This window comes from Herpailurus yagouaroundi, unplaced genomic scaffold (assembly GCF_014898765.1).
Source record: "Herpailurus yagouaroundi ecotype Mexico unplaced genomic scaffold, PumYag 160, whole genome shotgun sequence".
In the NCBI taxonomy this organism is placed as follows: domain Eukaryota; kingdom Metazoa; phylum Chordata; class Mammalia; order Carnivora; family Felidae; genus Herpailurus; species Herpailurus yagouaroundi.
The window spans coordinates 9,954,508-9,973,983 of record NW_024412401.1 but is presented as its reverse complement, the minus strand read 5'-3'; positions in this window follow the sequence as shown (position 1 = coordinate 9,973,983).

Below are 19,476 nucleotides of genomic sequence, written 5' to 3'. Positions count from 1 at the left end.
AGGGTGACCAGATGTCAGATTTAACAGAAAAAGATTTGTAAGGAGCCATTGTAAATTTGTTCACAAAACAAAAAGAAAGTATGATTAGTGAAATGAAAGGTATGATAACAATGTTGCATCAAAGAAAGAATACCAATAATGAGACTGAAATTTTAAAAAATAAAATAACCAAATGGAAATTATGGAGCTAAAAAGTATAATAACTGATATAAACAAATTCACTGGGGCTCAACAACAGATATGCAATGGCAGAAGAAAGAATTAACAAACTTGAAAATAGGTTGATAGAAATTATGCAAGTCCAACTAGAAAGGGAAAAAAATGAAGATAAATGAATAGAGTCTCAGAGAAATGTGGGACAATATTAAGAACATTAAAATATGTATAATAAGCATATAAGGAAAGGAGAGAAAGAAATGAGAAAAAAGTATTCAAAAAATAATGGCTAAAAACTTCTCAGTATTATTGCAAAAGTATAGCCTACATTTCCAGAAAGCTCAACAGACTCCAAGTAGAAACACAAAGAGATCCACAGACACACCCTGTTAAAAATGCTGATAGTCAAAGACAGAGAAAATCTTAAAAGCAGCAAGAGAAAAAAAATAACACATCACTTAAATGACACTCCAATATGATTAACAGCTAAAATCTCAGCAGGAATCAGAAGGCAGTGGGTAACATATTCAGTGTTCAAAGAAGAAAAGTCAACTAAGAATTCTGTATCTGGCAAAATGATTATTCTCAAATAAAAGTGAAACGAAGATTTTTCCATATTAAAAAAAAAAAAAAAAAACAGAATATGTGTTTCTAGCAAAAATGCCTTGATGAAAGCAAGCAATCCTGGACGGTAATTCACATTTATACAAACGAAGAGTACCAGTACAGGTAATTATATAATAATAAAAAACACTACTACTGCATATTTTTTTAACTTTCTTCTTTTCTTTCTCTTTTCTTCTTTTTCCTTCTCCTTTCCTCTCTTAACTGAGTTAACAACCAATTCTTTATACACATGTAATTTATACTTGTTTATATATAATATATATTTAAAAAATTTTTTTAAGTTTATTTGTTTTGAGAGGGAGAGAGAGAGAGAGCAAGCAGGGGAGGGGCAGAGAGAGAGAGGGAGACAGAATCCCAAACAGGCTCTGCACTATCAGTGCAGAGCCCAATGCAGGGCTTGAACTCACGAACCATGAGATCATGACCTGAGCCAAAGTCAAGAGTTGGGTGCTTAACTGACTGAGCCACCCAGGTGCCCCTGTATATATTTTCTACTAATAGCACAGAGGATGTAGGAGAAAGCAAATATCTAATAGGGTAAGGGAATAACTACAGATGCTAACTAAAGTAGTATTTTGGGATTTATAATTTTAATAGACATAACATGTATAACAATAATACCACAAAAAGGAGACAGAATGAATAGATTTATATAGAGGTAGTATTTTCTGTATACTTCTGGAATTAAGCTAGCATAATCTGAAGCTGATTCTGATGAGTCAAAAAACATATATGGCAAACCCTAGAGCTATCACTAAAGTGATCTGTCACTTAGAAAGTAGAGTGACAAAATCAATAATGAGGCTGAAATGTTACATGAGAAAATATTTACTCACTGCAGAAAAGATCAGTAAAGGAGAAATAAAAGAACAAAAAAGACATGAGACACATAGAAAACAAAATTTTAAACAGCAAACATAAATGCAACATAACAATAATAACACTGAATGTAACTGGATTAAACAAGCCAATCAAAAAGCAGAGACCATCAGACTGGATTTAAAAACATTATTCAACTCTATGTTGTCCACACAATACTTTAAATTCAAAGACACAAGTAGATTAAAAATAAAATGATGGAAAAAGATACATCATGCAAAGGGCAACCCAGAGGAAAGCTGGAGTAGTTCTACAGTAATACTAAATAAAATAGACTTCTACAAATGTTACTAGAGATAAAGAGAGAGATTTTATAATGATAAAAGGGTCCATCTATGAGGAATATATACCAATTACTAATGTATATGCACCTAATCACAAAGTGCCAAAATATATAAGGCAAAATACTGACACAAATGAAGAGAGAAACATACAACTCAATAATAATAGTTGAAGACTTCAATATCCTGCTTTCCATAATAATAAAAACAACTGAGGAGAAAATCTGCAAGAAAATAGATTTGAACAACACTATAAAACAACTAGATCTAACAAACATCTATATATCCAACAACAGAATATATAGTTTTCTCAAGTGCACATGACACATTCTCCAGAATAGACCATATGCTTATGTCACAAAACAAACTTCAATAAATTTAAAAGAATAGAAATAATACTAAACATGTGTTCTGAACACAATGAAATAAAATTAGAAATCAAGGTGTGCCTGGGTGGCTCAGTCAGTTGAGCATCATTTCATCTTCGGTCATGATCTCACGGTTCATGGGTTTGAGCCCCATGTTGGGTTCTGTGCTGACAGCATGGACCCTGCTTGAGATTCTCTCTCTCCCTCTCTCTCTGCCCCTCCCTGGCCCATGTTCTCTCTCTCAAAATAAATAAATAAACAATAAAAATAATAATGTAATAAAATTAGATACCAAAACAGAAAAATTAAGGAAACATAATTATATGGAAATCATAAAACACATTCTCAAACAACCAATGGGTCAAAGAAGAAATTAAAAAGTAAACCTGAAAATACTCTGTGATGAATGAAAATAAAGATACAATATATCAAAACTTATGGGATGCAGCTAAAGGAATTCTTAGAGTGATTCTTTATAGCTGTAAATGCCTGTATTTAAAGAAAAAAGAGGGGCGCCTGGGTGACTTAGTTAAGTCTCAGACTTCAGCTCAGGTCATGATCTCGTGGTTTGTGGGTTTGAGCCCCACGTCAGGCTCTGTTCTGACAGCTCAGAGCCTGGAGCCTGCTTTGGATTCTGTGTCTCCCTCTCTCTCTGCCCCTCACCCACTCTCTCTCTCTCTCTCTCACTCTTTCTCTCTCAAATATAAGTAAACATTTAAAAAATGCTTTTAATAAAAAATTTTAAAAAGAAACAAATGTCTCAAATCAAAAATACGAACTTCTACCTTCAGATATTGAGGGGGAGTGAAAAGAGCAAACTAAACCTAAAGGAGGCAGGAGAAAAGTTAAAAGATTGTAGTGGAAATTAATGAAACAGACAACAGAAAATCAGTCTCCTTGAAAAGATCAACAACAACAACAAAAAATAAGTAACCTTTACCAGTTTGACCAAAAGGACAAGAGGAAAAGATTCAAATTACTAGGATCAGGAATGAATGAGCAGATATCATATAAATACCAACTTTACATAAATAAAACCAGCCTTATATAAATAAAAAGGATTATGAAGGAACACTATGAACAGTTGCACACCAACAAATTAGATTACTTAGAAGAAAGGGAGAAAATCTTAGAAAGACATAAACTACTGAAACTGACTCAAGAAGAAATAGACAATCTGAATAGATCTATATAAAAAGTGAATAAAAGACTGAATCCATAATTTAACAAAGAAGCCCAGGCCAATATGGCTTCACTATTGATTTCTACCACATATTCAAAGGACAGTGAATACCAATTCTTCACAAATTCTTTCAAAAACTAGAAGAGGAGTTAGTACTTCCCAACTCATTTTATAAGGGATTACCCTGATACTAAAAGTAGGCAAAGAAAGCAGAGGAGGAGAGGGGGGAGGAGGAGGAGGAGGAAGAAAAAGAGGAGGAGGAGGAGGAGGAAAGAAAACTACACAAGAAAAGAAACTACAGGCCAATGTTTCTTATGAATATAGATGCAAAATCCTCAATAAGATACTAGCAAACTGAATTCAACAACATAGGAGAAGAATTATACATTATGGTCAAGTGAAATTTATCCCAGCATATCAGGCTGGTGTAACATCTGAAAATCAATTAATGTAATATATAATAGTAATAGAATTTTTTATTTAAATTTTTTTTTTCAACGTTTATTTTTTTTGGGACAGAGAGAGACAGAGCATGAACGGGGGAGGGGCAGAGAGAGAGGGAGACACAGAATCGGAAACAGGCTCCAGGCTCTGAGCCATCAGCCCAGAGCCTGACGCGGGGCTCGAACTCGGGGACCGCGAGATCGTGACCTGGCTGAAGTCGGACGCTTAACCGACTGCGCCACCCAGGCGCCCCGATAATAGAATTTTTTAAAACACACAATCATCTCAATAGACAGAGAAAAAGGATTTGACAAAATCCAATGTCCTTTGATGATAAAAACACTACACAGACTTGGAATAGAAGGGAGCTTCCTCAACATGATAAAGGGCATCTAGAAAAAAACTCATAGTTTACCTCATACTTAATAGTGAAAGACTGAATGCTTATCTCGAAGATCAGGCACAAGACAAAGTAACCAGTCTCGCCACCTTTATTTAACATTATACAGGAAGTTCCCACAGGTCAAAAACAAAGAAATAAAAGTCATTCCCATTGCACAGGAAGAAGTAAAACAACAACTATTCATAGATGGCGTGATCTTACATAGAGAAAATCCTAAAGAATCCACTAAAAAAAACTATTAGAATAAGTGAGTTCAGTAAGTTTGCAGAATATAATATCGATATGCAAAAATCAACCGTATTTCTACACATTTGCAATAGACAATCTGAAAATAAAAATTCCGTTTGCAATAACATCAAAAGGAATAGAGTAGAATAAATTTAACCAAAGAAGCTCAAAACTTACTTCTGAATACTATAATACATTGTTGCAATAAAGTAACAAAGATCTAAATAAATGGGAAAGTAATTCATGTTCATGCATCAGAACACTTAACATTAAGAAGGCAACAGACCCCAAACTGATATACAGATTTAGTGCAATTTCTATGAAAATCTCAGCTGATTTGTATTTTAAAATTAACAGATTCTAAAGTTCATATGAAATTGCAAGGATCCCAGAAGAGCCAAAATAGTCCTAAAAAGAAAAAAAGAGAATAAAGGAGGGATATGTACTTCCCAATTTCAAGACTTATACTGCAACAGTAATCAGACAGTATGGTACTAGCACAAAGATAGGCATACAGATCAATAGAACAAAATCGAAAATCGAGAAATACACGCAAGCACCTATGGTAAACCGATTGTCGACAAAGGTATCAAGACTACTCAATGGGAAAAGAACAGTCTTCAACAAATGGTGCTGGGACAAGACAGCCACAAGCAAAAGAATAAAGTTGGACCCCTACCTCATACCATGTGCAAAAATTAACTCTTTTCTGGCATGACAAGAATAATAAGATTAAATTGACTCATGATTTGTAACAGTTTATGACAGCTGAGAATAGTTCCTAAGTGTTTATATCTGCAATAAAGTGGATATAATCTTTTCAACTGTAGTAGTTTATAAGTAATAAAAGATTTTATCGATTTACTAGATTAGAGTCTCAGTGAGTAAAAAAGTATGATATTCCCTTAAACTAATCAGGCTCTTAGTTATCAGGAGCTTAGCATTTGGCACATAGTTAAGGTAGCACTGAGATATTATTGCATATTAAACACACAGGAAAAAACAGAGAGCTAGCTTGATATATTCGGACCTACAAAGTGAACATTAAGGTCCTTATTCCCCCACAGTGTTTCTTTTTTATAGCTCTGTAATTTGTATCTTGGAATAAAATGCAGTTTGAATGCAATGATGGAGTCTTTTCCAATAATTGTGGCAAGGTCGTCTGTCACATAATGGGTTCTGGAGTTAGACTTTCTGGGTGCAAATCATACTTCCATGCTTTTGCCAACTGAATAGTGAAGAAGCTTTTCTCGTCAGAAAATGGGTGTAAATATAATAATAATTCTACTTCATTAAGTTATCAATAGGATAAAATTATTGGCACATATTAAATGCTCAATCAGTAATAGCAAATTGATATTTTCTCTCAGTTTCTTTAAGGTTCACCAGAGAGAAATATTTTTCTGTACCCTTATATGAGTCTCATCTAACCCTGGATTTTATTAGGACTAATTTCAGTTAATGAACACAAGGCACAAACACCTGTGATCTCTGAAATTTTAGTTCTTCTTATCTGTTATGTGGAAGGTAATAAAAGACCTAGAGCACAACTGCTCTTCAGTCATCAAATTCCTTTTTACAGGGAGCCTTTCAACAAACACAATTTGAACACTTACTGTGGTCAAGGTACCATGCAAAGTATTATTATAGGCTACCACAATTTTAAGGCTGTAGATGCACAGGTTTTTTTGGTAGATGTACCGTTTTAATGGCTCTTGTGTTTAAAATATCAACAAGTAAACTCCAACAGAAGTACTTACAATAATAAAGAGAAAGAAAAATGTGAATCAGGAACATAAATTACATATTGTAAGAAAGTGAGCCCAAGGAAATAGATTGTTCCATAAACCAGGAGTGAAAGGCATTCTGGTCAGTGATGCTCCAAGCTGTTATTCCAAAAAGATTATCTCCTAGTGCCATAAAATAAATGTGATTGGCCTTTAAATAAAGTTCTGCCATTTGACATACTATAATTACATTTCTTGTGCAATAGTTTTCCTACCATTATCTTCCTCTTGTTATTATCATTGCTATCGTTGTTATCATCATCATTATTCCTGGTAGTCAAGTATTTTAGAAATTCAAATTTTCTCCATATCCAAAGTATATTTTGTCTACAGACACAAAAAATATAATCCAAGTCACTCACTGATATAATGAAAATGTCAAAGAGTATTTGGACCATATTTCTCTTGTATATTTTAGTCCTCATATCAAGACCTCCTAAATAACCTGCATAGTCCACCTGACAATCACAAATCAAAATGTCAAACAGCTTCAGGTGGTAATCATAAACTATGCACAAATATTCCTGGTCTCATGCTTTCGCGTCAAAGGTAAGATTGTTCACCCCTCCCCATGCTTTCAACTTCAATACAGCAATAATGTGCTTGTGTCAATGAAATGTGAATGAAAACTTCCAGGCAGAAAGGCTTATTATAAGCCAGTACATGACTGACCATATTATTTCTCTCATTACCAAGGCCAGTAACATTCCATTCTGCCTCAAAGTCCGACTATAGGTAATTCATTTATGTAGTCATTGTTAAATCAAGAATTCGTATTAAAATTAGCTACAATGAAACCAAATATATCTCCCATTTTAACGGGCCGAAAAATCTATAACTCACTGAAAAACAGGACTACAAACTACAGATCACACTACAGATATGAACTTACTTCTGTGCTGCATGCACAGATCCTACTAAAACAAGTGATTCAGAAAGTCTGAAAATAAAAGAATAGTGAAAAGTATAAACCACACAGTGTAGGGGGAAAAGAAAAGATAAGGATTGGGATATAACTCTCAGTTGAATCAGATGAGGCAGAGTTCCAGCCAACGTATTAAACATAAGAAAATAAAAAGTTAGAAAGGATACTTTATAAGTCTAAAGAACACAAATCACAATGAATATATTCAAGTCATTAACCTTTACATATCTCATAATATGAAACCTTTTAAAGGACAAAATAATGCAGGAGATACAAACAAAAATTCGAAATATATCAGTAGTAGAACATTATTAAGCTGCACACACAAAAAATAAATATTAAAAACTGGAATGAGTACAGATAATATTCACTGATCAAAACGTAGAAAAATAGAAAATAACTTTAAATTCAGAAACAAAGAGTCCTTTTCACTTGGAAATTTAAAAAATAAAACTCTCAAATCTTGTGTCAAAGCTATAAATATATATACTATTTGAAGTTTTATTAGTGACTGGATATTAATGATTAATTACATCAGTTCATTTGTGTTCTTATATTTTATTTTATATTTGTACATTTATTTATATTATTTATATTTATTTATCTTATTTTAATATCTTCATAATATATATATTGATAATTATAGTTACTTTATATATCAAGCCATTAGATTAAAACTTGGAACAATTATTTTATTGCTTTGAGGTAGGCAACTCTCTTTTATTTATTTATTTTTTTAATGTTTATTTATTTTTGAGAGAGAGAGAGAGAGACAGAGCATGAGCGATGGAGAGGCAAGAGAGAGGGAGACATGGAATCCGAAACAAGCTCCAGGCTCTGAGATGTTAGGGCATATAGCCATACACAGGGCTAAACTCAGGAGCTGTGAGATCATGACCTGAGCTGAAGTCGGGAGCTTACCCAACTGAGCCACCCAGATGCCCCAAAGTAGGCAGTTTTCTAACCTGCACTCAAAGTTCAGAAGCCACAGAAGAAAAGATAAATGTATTTTATTATATAAAAATTATAATTAATAACAAACCTGCAAAACAAAAAAATACCCTAAGTCAAAAGATAGATGAAACATACCTCAGGATGTTTATAAGAAGAAAATATAATGACCCAATAGAAAAAGTGAGCACAGTATAAGTACAGCTGGTTCATAGAAAAAGAAATGCGAATGGCCCCTAAACATCTGAAGACAGGTTTTTAACCTTATCATAAGAGAAATGCAGATTAAAATTACACTGATATGATTTTTATCCAGATATCTTAAATATTTGTAATCTATTAAAAACCAAAATATTTCTGACACACTGTTAACATGCTCCTGAGTTGCTGCTGAGACCACAAAGTAGCTTAACCTATTGTGAGCAATTTGGCAAGTTCTTTCAAAATTATATATTACCTGGATTCAATTTGTCCTACAGAAATAATTGTCCACAAGCAAATGACACATATTCAGTTATTCATCACAGTATTGTTCGCAATTGCATAAAATTAGCAACCATATAGATTGCCTTCAATAAGAGACTATTTGAATTGTTACACCCATACACTGACATACTATGTAGTTATTTTTTAAAGGGAGAAAGGGAAAGACAAGGAATCTCATTGAGTTTGATATGGAAATAGTGCCAAGATACAGTGTTAAATGAATAAAACGAGGTGCTACCTTTTGAATCATGTAAAAGATGGGTAAAGATAAGAATAAAATACAATACCTATTTGCTTATATTTGCATTAAAAACTTGTGGAAGTATACTAAAGAAATTAATAAAAGGGACTAAGAAAAGGAGTCAGGACACCTAGGTGGTTCAGTCATTTTGCATGGGACTCTTTGATTTTGGCTCAGGTCATGATCTCACGATAAGTGGGATTGAGCCCTGCATCTGGCTCTGTGCTGAGCATGCAGCCTGCTTGGCATTCTCTCTCTTCCTCTCTCTCTCAAACTAAATAAACATTTAAAAAATAGGGGCGGGGGGCCCGGAAGAGGCAGTAAGACAGTTCTGTTTTATTGTACGTCTTTTTATGTTGATTGTTTTTTTAACAAGTACATTCTAATACGAGGAAAAACCTCAAATGGCTAGCTATATATTCCATTGAGCTAAAATGGTTGTCATTTCCAAAGAGCCTTTACAATCCAAGCATTTTTTTTTTTTTGCATATTTATTTTTGGTTTGACCCTCTGCTTCAAATTTTCACAGAACTATAGAACTCTCTCCATGGAAAGTAAATGTCATAATTTTCCCTTTTAGTCTCCAGATTTTGGAAGACAACATCTCCATCTCAAAGCCCCAGCAGAGATCAATGCTCTCAACCCTACATGTCTTTTTACACACACGGAGGTCTCAGCAAGGAAGTTAATCTTAAATGGCTCTATATTTGTAGAGGGGACAGGCAAAGTATTTCAAAAAAGTCTAGGATGTGGTGTTATGTTTTTGACATCAGCCCACCAGGTTTGCCTGTCAGGGGCAATGTGTGTGAAAATGTTTTATCCAGTTCTGACATTTCTCGAAGTGATTTCATCAGTAGTCCCTCTGGAGGGCCAAATGAAAGCTTGTTCAACTAGAACTTGAGGCGAAGACAGTAGCAAGCCTCTGGCAATTCCTGCTCTTGGAGTGTTAAAGGTCATTGTTAAAATTTATAACATATTATCTAGCATTAACGCTTCTGCCCATGTATTCTCAAAAAATTTTCGCTTTGATGTGCCTGAATTAAAGTCTGCTTCACAATCTGGATTCTTCAACATGTCCCTTCACAACAAGCACGGACAGAACAGTCGATTCATTGAAATATTTATGCAGACACATCCACAGGTTGTGAATTAGTCGGTCCTCTGGTTCTGAGCACAAGTGACATGCCAGACTTCAAAGAAAAGATGATTTTTGTTGTGACTCTAATTATAACTGATTTGGTGGTCTTTGCCCTCCCTGCTCACACATGGAATTTTATAAATAAACGTGTCAATGTAACGAAATCACAACCACACCCACCATAGCACCATCAGCAGCATTAAGATGATGTTTTGAGGTTTGGTTTTTTTCCTTTTTAATTAAAAAACAGAGAAGCAGCAGAACACACACAATCTCTCAAAGTCTTGTTTGTCCCACAGACGTGGCTGGGCTTAGGCCAGGCATAGCTATATTGCACGCAGCACGGAAAAGCTCCAGAGAAGGAATCGAACTTCATAACCTTCTGCACAGAGGGAAAGAGGGCAAAACAGTACTGCAGGGAACATGCCGGTTTTTGAAAGCCAGTCGTGGCTACCTGGTGACAGAAGGGCACTGCTAGAAAGGATGGGGGAGGGGAGGGACTTCAGTCTCTAGTGTCAGCCTCTTCTCTTCAACGCTGCTGAGCCAAGCTGCTCGCTAAACTACCAAGACATGAGACGGAATGCACTTCCATGGCTATCTAGGACCATTTTCTCTCCTCCAAATGCCTAGAGCATATTAACTACATTGCATGTAACAAAACACTGTACAGGCAAAGTCTTGAGAAATGAGGACATCTTGGTCAGGGCCCAGCCTTTCTCTGTGGTCCACCTCCCTCATTCCCGGAGTCCTCACTCTGACTGAAAATACCTTCTGTCCTTCCCCAAATGAAGCCCCCCTTTTCAAATAGGGCAGGAGACATGCTTTCAACCTGCTTAGCACAATGCCCCAGACACAACAGGCATTCAATAGGTGCTTACTATTTGTTATGAAGAAAGTGCTCACTTATATAAAGCTCGAGTGATGATTATTTTAATGCTCTTCTCAGTCACCTTTCTGTTAATGAGATTGTTCAAGTTTGAAAATTTTGAAAAAAAGAGCATTCCATTTGGCACCATTTAAAAAGGAGAAGTGGCAAATACCAGCCAGGTTACCTGGAGGAATTTTTATACATTTGCATACAAATGGAATAGTAATTCATGCTATCTCTTTTGCTTTTACTTATGTTGGGAAATAGTAACTTTGTGTGAATTAGTGGCTTAGTCTGCTCCAGGAAGTGATTCTCTATAAATACAAATAATATTATAGCCTTTACCTAATTCAATTTTACAAGAAATGGCGGGGGGGGGGGGGCCGGGGGGCGGGGGAGTTCATGTATTAAATGGGCCAGGATGCTTCCCTATTACTTAAAGCAACTCATGGTGGGGCGCCTGGGTGGCGCAGTCGGTTAAGCGTCCAACTTCAGCCAGGTCACGATCTCACGGTCCGGGAGTTCGAGCTGATGGCTCAGAGCCTGGAGCCTGTTTCCGATTCTGTGTCTCCCTCTCTCTCTGCCCCTCCCCCATTCATGCTCTGTCTCTCTCTGTCCCAAAAATAAATAAACGTTGAAAAAAAAAGTTAAAAAAAATAAAATAAAATAAAGCAACTCATGGTAACAACAATGTGTTTTGTTTCTAGACAGTAATTTGGTGTTTTATTATAGCTTGCCAATGTGATGAAACAGTTGGGCATGCTGGCTCTGCTTTAGCACATTTATTGCATAATTATTCAGCAAAAATACCAGCACTTCCTCTGCAGGCAAACAATTTTATCTGCGTATTTTCTTCATCAGGATCTTTAATTTGGACCAGTTTTAAAGTATAATCTAAATGTAGTTTTTAAAATATAGCCTAGGGGCGCCGGGGTGGCTCAACTGGTAAAGCATCCAACTCTCGGTTTCTGCTCAGGTCATGATCTCACAGTTTCATGAGTTTGAGCCCCGCGTTGGGCTCTGCACTGACAGCACAGAGCCTGCTGGGCATTCTCTCTTCCTCTCTCTGCCCCTCTCCCACTGGCACTGCCTCTGTCTCTCTCAAAAAAAATTAAAAAAAAATTAAAATGTAGTCTAAATATAATAATTATATATGAAATATTTGTCCATTAAATTCTAAAATTACACTAATATATACACATATGCTCATATACACAGATGTACATATACATGTATATGCACATATACATGTACTATATAGACATATATATACACATATTTGTAAACAAATATATATATTAAATAGAGAGACATCATGAAAGAATATCAACTATTCTTGTAGTTAGACTGATCTAGGCTTAAGTTTGAGTTTTATACCACATGCTAGTTAGGACAACTTGGGAGAATTACTTAACCTTTCTCAGGCTTTTTGCTCATCTATAAAATTGGGACAAGTATTCTCCTCAAGATAATTGAGAAGATTAATGCAATGTAATGAAATGTCTAATATAAAGTGCTCAGCATAGGTCAGGATGGCATCTGCCTGGGGCAACAATCAATAAGGAGAACTAACATGACCCTGGAATAAATTGGAAAGACGATATGGGCTAAATCAAAAAAGGTTCTTTGTGTAACGACATTTGTGACATTCTATTTCCCACAGAAGCAGACAGCGCCCTCAAGTGGAGGTTTTAAAAAGCACTCCCTACAGAATGGACCCGTTTGGAGCAAGATGAAAATGGCATAGTACAGGTTCCCACCTATACCCCAGGCTGGAGACTGAACAGCTGACATGGCCTCGGGCATCAAGTCTGAAAATCTGAAGCACACGATTGTGTGGGTATAGTGCTATCTTCCAAGAACAGATGAGTTATTTTATCACCTAACTTGTAATTCTTTCAAAAAAAAAAAAAAAAAAAAACCATAGGTTACATTTGCAGAAGCTTAATGCTGCTCAATGTCGAAGTGACAGATGTGTTATTTCCTACTTTTTTAACCTCCCTCCTTCCACTCCCAACAACCCTCTGAGCTAGGTGGCACTATTAACATCTCAATTGCCCGATGAGGCAACTGGAATATTAAAAAGGCAGTTGCCCAACAGGGGTCAAACAGGAAGTGAAAAATCAAGAATTGAACCTTAGGACCTTCCTTGCTCTTCATTTTTATGTCAACCAATTAGCTTTACAGTTCAGAGTATCAGAAAAGAAAGTCAGAGAAATAAAATTCCCTGGAAAATAGGAAATGTTTTGCTAACAGAAAAGACGGAAAAGAAACTCCAAATACAGTCTAAACTCTGTCCAAGAGAGGTGTTTCTTTCCTTACGGTGTGAACGACCAAACAGTACAGCAGACACAAGTTAAATGCTGTGATAATGAGTTTATGGAATGAATCTGTTATGTGGAACACAAGTATTCCATTTTTATTGATAGGAAACAAGTTTCTAAGTGCCAAAATTAAGTAAACACTGAGTATATATTTTAAAACATCAGATTTAAAGGACTCCATATTAATAGTCTGATTGTGCACTCAAATTCCTGTTTAGAGTCTGCCACACAAGAGGTGTTTAGTAAATGTTAATTTCCTGCCACCTGCTTTTCCTCTAAGATCATTTCTGTATTTATCTACATAGCCCCGAATATTGTTTTGTACAATGTTGCTTATTCAATTAAGAAATCAATTAACACTTATGCATGAATTAAGAACCACTTTCTGGCTGCTCAGTTCCTGAACTCCTGGGACTATTTTTAATACTCTTTTGCTATGGGAAGGAAAGACAGAGGAAAAATACGTCTTGCTTGTTTGACTCCATTACCAGAAAAATAGTAGGACTGGAAAAAGCACAAAAGGAATTCCTTAACTTGCATCATGAACTCGGTCTACAGAATTAAAATTAGTGGTCTCATGATGACCCTAATCACACTCATATATCTGAGAGAAACTATTTTTGTATTGCATTAATAAAGTATTCTTCCTTTTTGTTATTTTTAAAAAGTTTTAAAGCCCCCCCAAAAAAGCTTTTAAAGCCCAGAAAATAAAAAAAGGATAATAAAATGTACCTATACCTCTTTTAATTAAGTAAAATTGACATTTGGTCATATTTAAGATTTTTTTAAGAAATAGGAGCACCTGGCTGGCCCAGTCGGTTGAGTCAGTCCGACTTTGCCTCAGGTCATAATCTCACAATTCGTGGGTTTGAACCCTGCGTCGGGCTCTGTGCTGACAGCTCAGAGCCTGGAGCCTGCTTCAGATTTTGTGTGTGTTTCTCTCGCACTTTGCCCCTCCCTGCTCGTCCTCTGTCTGTCTGTCTGTCTGTCTCTCTCTCTCTCTCTCTCTCTGTCAAAAATAAATAAACGTTAAAAAAGTAAAATAAATAAATAAAAAGAAAAAGAAAAGAAAGAAAACATCTGTGGGGGTGGAGGCACCTAGGTAGCTCAGTCAGTTAAGTGTCTGACTCGAGTTCAGCTTAGGTCATGATCCCAGGGTCATGGGATCCAGCCCATATTGGACTCTGTATTGAGTTAGGAACCTGCTTAAGATTCTCTTTCTCTCTCCCTCTGCCCCTCTCCCCCACTCGCACTCTCTCTCTCTCTCTCTCTAAAATAAAAAATATATACAAATTAAACAATAATAAAAAAGGAAATAAAACATTAGAGATTACATTCAAACACCTACATTACATTACCCACTCCCAATCCCCTCCAATCCTAGTTGCAAGTAACTAACATGATTTCTTTACTATAACTAATCTGTTTGTTTGTACATTTATTGCATATCTATCCAGAAACAATACACAGCATTATTGTACTTTTACTTTAATTTTCACAAATGGGATTATTCCAGTCACAATCATATTAAATATATTCTATACATAATCATTTCATGAGGTTTTTTTAATTCAGTATTTTGTCTTGAGATTTATCCACATTGACACATAAAGATCCAACCAATTCATGTTAACTGCTGTATAATGGTTTACATCTTCTAATGATTATTTGGCCAACTGTATTGATTCATAGTACTTATATATCCTGGAATGCCATTCTTTGTGTGCTATATATGTAGTTTGTTATTGACATTTGATTGTTTTGCGTATTACTGTCCAAAAAATTAATTTTACTATAGTTCCATTCATCTGTCTGTCTTTTGAGATGTGTTTTTGGGATCTTGGTAAAGAAATATTCCCATACTCCCTAGATATAGTCTCATTATCTTTTAATAATTTCAATGCTGTGTTTTTCACATAAGGGCCTTTATTCTACCTGGGATTTATTTTTGTGATGAGGTTTTACCAAATATATTCCTTTCCACCTCCAGATCAGATCTCCAAATTCTCCATTCTACTCTGTGTCCCAAGTGGTGGATCTACCTATGTGGGCACATCAACCAGCTTCCTTTCCCTAAGGCTTCCCTTTGGGTTTACTGAGTGAGAAGTCCCAGTAGGAGATGAGAGGGAAAAAGGAGAGTAAGGTCATGTCTCTATTCAAGGAGTAAAACATCTGAAGAAAAATGACTTGAAATGTATATTAATATATCTCATGGCTTAGAAGTTATATATTTGATTATTATTCTTCAGTGATAACCTTTAGGTTGTCAACATGCATACCTAAGAAAATATTTTTTCTAAAATTATTTAGTATCTTTTTTCTCTCCCAAAAGACAAGAATCTTATCACAAACACCCTTTCCCCATCTGTATTTTCCATGTTACTACCTAGATCTATAGTCCTAATTTTTTTTTTTACTTATAAAAAGGTAGACATAGAGTAGTTATTAACACTTACTCACGTAGTTTAGCTGTTTGTTTTCTCAACTGCACACCTGAAAATACTTTAGCTGTTACTCTATACAATTTCCTCAATTCTCTACTCCTAGGACTCCTACAAGACATATGTTGGAGCCTCTCAATCGATTTTCCACCATCATTCTAAGTACCCATTTATCTTTTTCACCTCTTTATCTTTGTGCTAGGTTCCAGATGAACTTCTCAGTAGTATTTTCCAATTAGCTAATTCTTCCCTCAATACTCTTTATTCCTAAGATTTTTAATTGGTTTTTACTATCTGTAACTGTTTTTCAAAAATACATATCAGTCTGAATCTATTTCATAAATCAATTTATTTTTAAGTAGTATTTCTACTTTTATATCTTTGAGGCTCTTAAATATATTAATTTTAATGTCATATTCAAATCATTCTATTGTTTGAATTTTATGGACATATACTTATGCCCCAACTGTTGCTTGAGACAGTCGTGTCTTGGAAATAGATTTCCTCCTGTGCATTAAAATTTTAATTTGCATGCTTCTTTAGTGGTAGTTCACTTTTCTTCCTTTCTTATTCTCTCTGTTCATTCTTCCCTAGCAGTTTTATGCTTGCCTACATTGCACCCTCAAGACCTCCAATGTACAACTGTGCATTATAATGGCACCTCAAGGCTCCTATTTCACATTAGTACTGGAATGATATCAAAGGCCATAACAGAGCATGATCCAGATCCTGGGTGCATGACTGTTTTCTCTTTCCTATCATACCAAGCAAGGTATAACTCTAGGCAACTGTGGCAGCCTTTTTCAGCCTGCTTTCCTTGGCAAGGAACCCTAGCCACATCCTCCAAGTTTGATTCATCAACTTGTTTCTCTAACTACTCATGAACAGAAGGCAATATTGATTGACATTAGTCCAAAGCAGTCAAATTCCAATTGTCTTTCACCATTCGGTTCCCTAAATCCCAAGAAATATGTACCTTTAGCCTTCTGTTTATTACTATCAGTTTCTGTTCTATTCATTTCTCAAAAATATTTATCTTATTTTTGAACAAAGCTACGGGCATTTAATTTTTAAATAAATATATTTTATTTATGATTTTTATGTGTATTCAACAGAAAGGGTAAATTAAACTGTGAACGCATAGCTGCTGCTTGATCGGATGTTAAGACACACTGTTTTGTAATCAAAATCATCTTAATGCATTTAAATGCCACAGTGTGTTCCACCCATGAAAATAACTATAGGTTTCTACATTTGTCCATAAAATAAAGACAGAAAATTATAAGACTTCATTTATGCTGGTATTTTTAGAAAGTGTTGAAAACTTTTTATATTAGAAAGTATAAATTTTCAAATCAAAGAGTCAATAAATTATAAATTATGGTATGTGATACACACACCAAAGTATTTGCATTAGTTTTCAAAATATGAAAGAAAATGACAAAAACTCAGAATTTCAACAATCACCAAATCATACCCTTCCTGATTATTTAATTTATTAATAATAAAGTTTTCTGCATGGAGAACAAGTTGTATGCATATGTGTTTGGGATGGGAGACTGGTGTGTTTTGCCAAAACAGTGAGACAATACCACCATTACAAATGGCACCTTTAATAACCTACTCTCAGGAATTCATAGAACTACTAGACAAAAATCAGCAAGAATATGGACATACTGGACAATACAACCAACCAACAGTGTCTAATTGGCATTTATAGAACAGAACAATAAACAACACAGAACAGTGAACATAATTTTTTTCAAGCACCCTGGATGGGCATGGCTACTATTAGAAAACAGTAACAACACAGAACTGAAACAGTTGCCAGAATCATTTGACCTGCAGGGCTCTTTGGCATTGACTAATCAATCATTATGTCTCTAGGATTAAAATAGATGAGAAATCTGAAGAAGTCATACTTTAATTGTATAATTGTACTTATACTTAATTGTATAAGTATAAAAGGTCTAAGTATGATAAAACTCTTTCTTGAGCCACCATAAAAGAGTTACAGCTCTTCAACAAATTTCTAGACTTAAGCCTGTTTATAGACCTAGAGCCTCTTATAGAAATTGAGGATGGGTCCACTTGAGTGAGGACCCTGCTACACTTGTAACAATTTAAACTATAAATCTTCCTCCTAGCTTTCTCCAAAAGGACATGAGCCAATTTTGCGGGTGACTGTCTATACAATGGGGACAAGTAAATAATCATATTTTTCAGGATTTATTAGACAGTGACTATTCCCTGAGAATCCAAACTACCACTATGATCCACCAGGCTAGATAAGGTTTAAGAAGGAGAAATGAGATCTAATCATCAATGACATTTTGGATCAGATCATCAGCCTCATAGTGAACCCAGTGGGTGCCCCCAAATTACCCCATGTTTATTTCCTCAACTCTGGAAAGGATAGTTGGAAGAGACATACTCAGAAATTGGCACAGTCCCCACATTGGATCCCTGACCTATGGATCGAGTAGGTTACAATGTAAAATGTCAAATGTAAGCCTCTAGAACTTCCACTCTTGACCAAAGTAGTGAGGAAAAACAATAGCACATTCCTGGAGAGAATGCCAAGATTTCTCTCATCATCAAGGACAGAGCCCTACCACATCCTCATGCAATTCACCTATTTGGCCTATGGATAAGGCAGATGGGTCTTGAAAAATGACACTGTACTATTATAAACTTAATTAGGTGGTAACCACAACTGCAGCTTATTTCCAGATGTGGCTGCTTTATTGGAGCAAGTCAACAACTCCATTTTTTTCTAGTTTGAGACTATTGATCTCAAAAATACGTTTTCTCAAACTTAACCAAAAAGGAGAAAGACCTGTGCTCCAAAAACTATAAAACACTGATGAAAGAAATTGAAGATGACACAACAAAATGGAAAGATATTCCATGCTCATCATTTGGAAGAATGAATATGTTAAAATGTCCATATACCCAAAGCAATCTACAGATCCAATGTGATCCCTACCAAATACCAATGACATTTTTCACAGAACTAGAATAAATAATACTAAAATTTGCATGGAACCACAAAAGACCCTGAACAGCCAAAGCCATCTTGAGAAAGATCAAAGCTGGAGGTATCACAATCCCAAATTTCAAGAGATACTACAAAGTTGTAGTAACTAAAGCAGTATGGTCCTGGAACATAGAATAATGGAACAGAACAGAGAGCCCAGAAATAAACTCATGCTTACATTGTCAATTAATCTAAGACAAAAAAAGCAAGAACATACAATGGGTAAAAGACAGTTCTCTTCAACAAATGGTGCTGGGAAAACTGGACAGCTACACGTAAAAGAAAGACACCGAACCATTGTCTTACAACATACACAAAAATAAACTCAAGATGCATTAAAGACCTAAATGTGAGACCTGAAACCATAAAACTTCTAGAAGAAAACATAGGCAGTAATTTATTTGATATTGGCCATTGAAACATTTTTCTAGATATGTCTCCTCAGGCAAGGGAAACAAAAGCAAAAATAAACTACTGGGTCTACATCAAAATAAAAAGCTTTTGCACAGGAAACCATCATTAAAACAAAAGACAACTTTACTGAATGGGAGAAGATATTTGCAAATGACATATTTGGTAAAGGGTTAGTATCCAAAAATCTATAAAGTACTTATAGAACTTGACACTGAAACAACAACAGCAACAAAAAAATAATCTGATTAAAAATGACATAGAACCTGAACAGAAATTTTTCCAAAGAAGACAT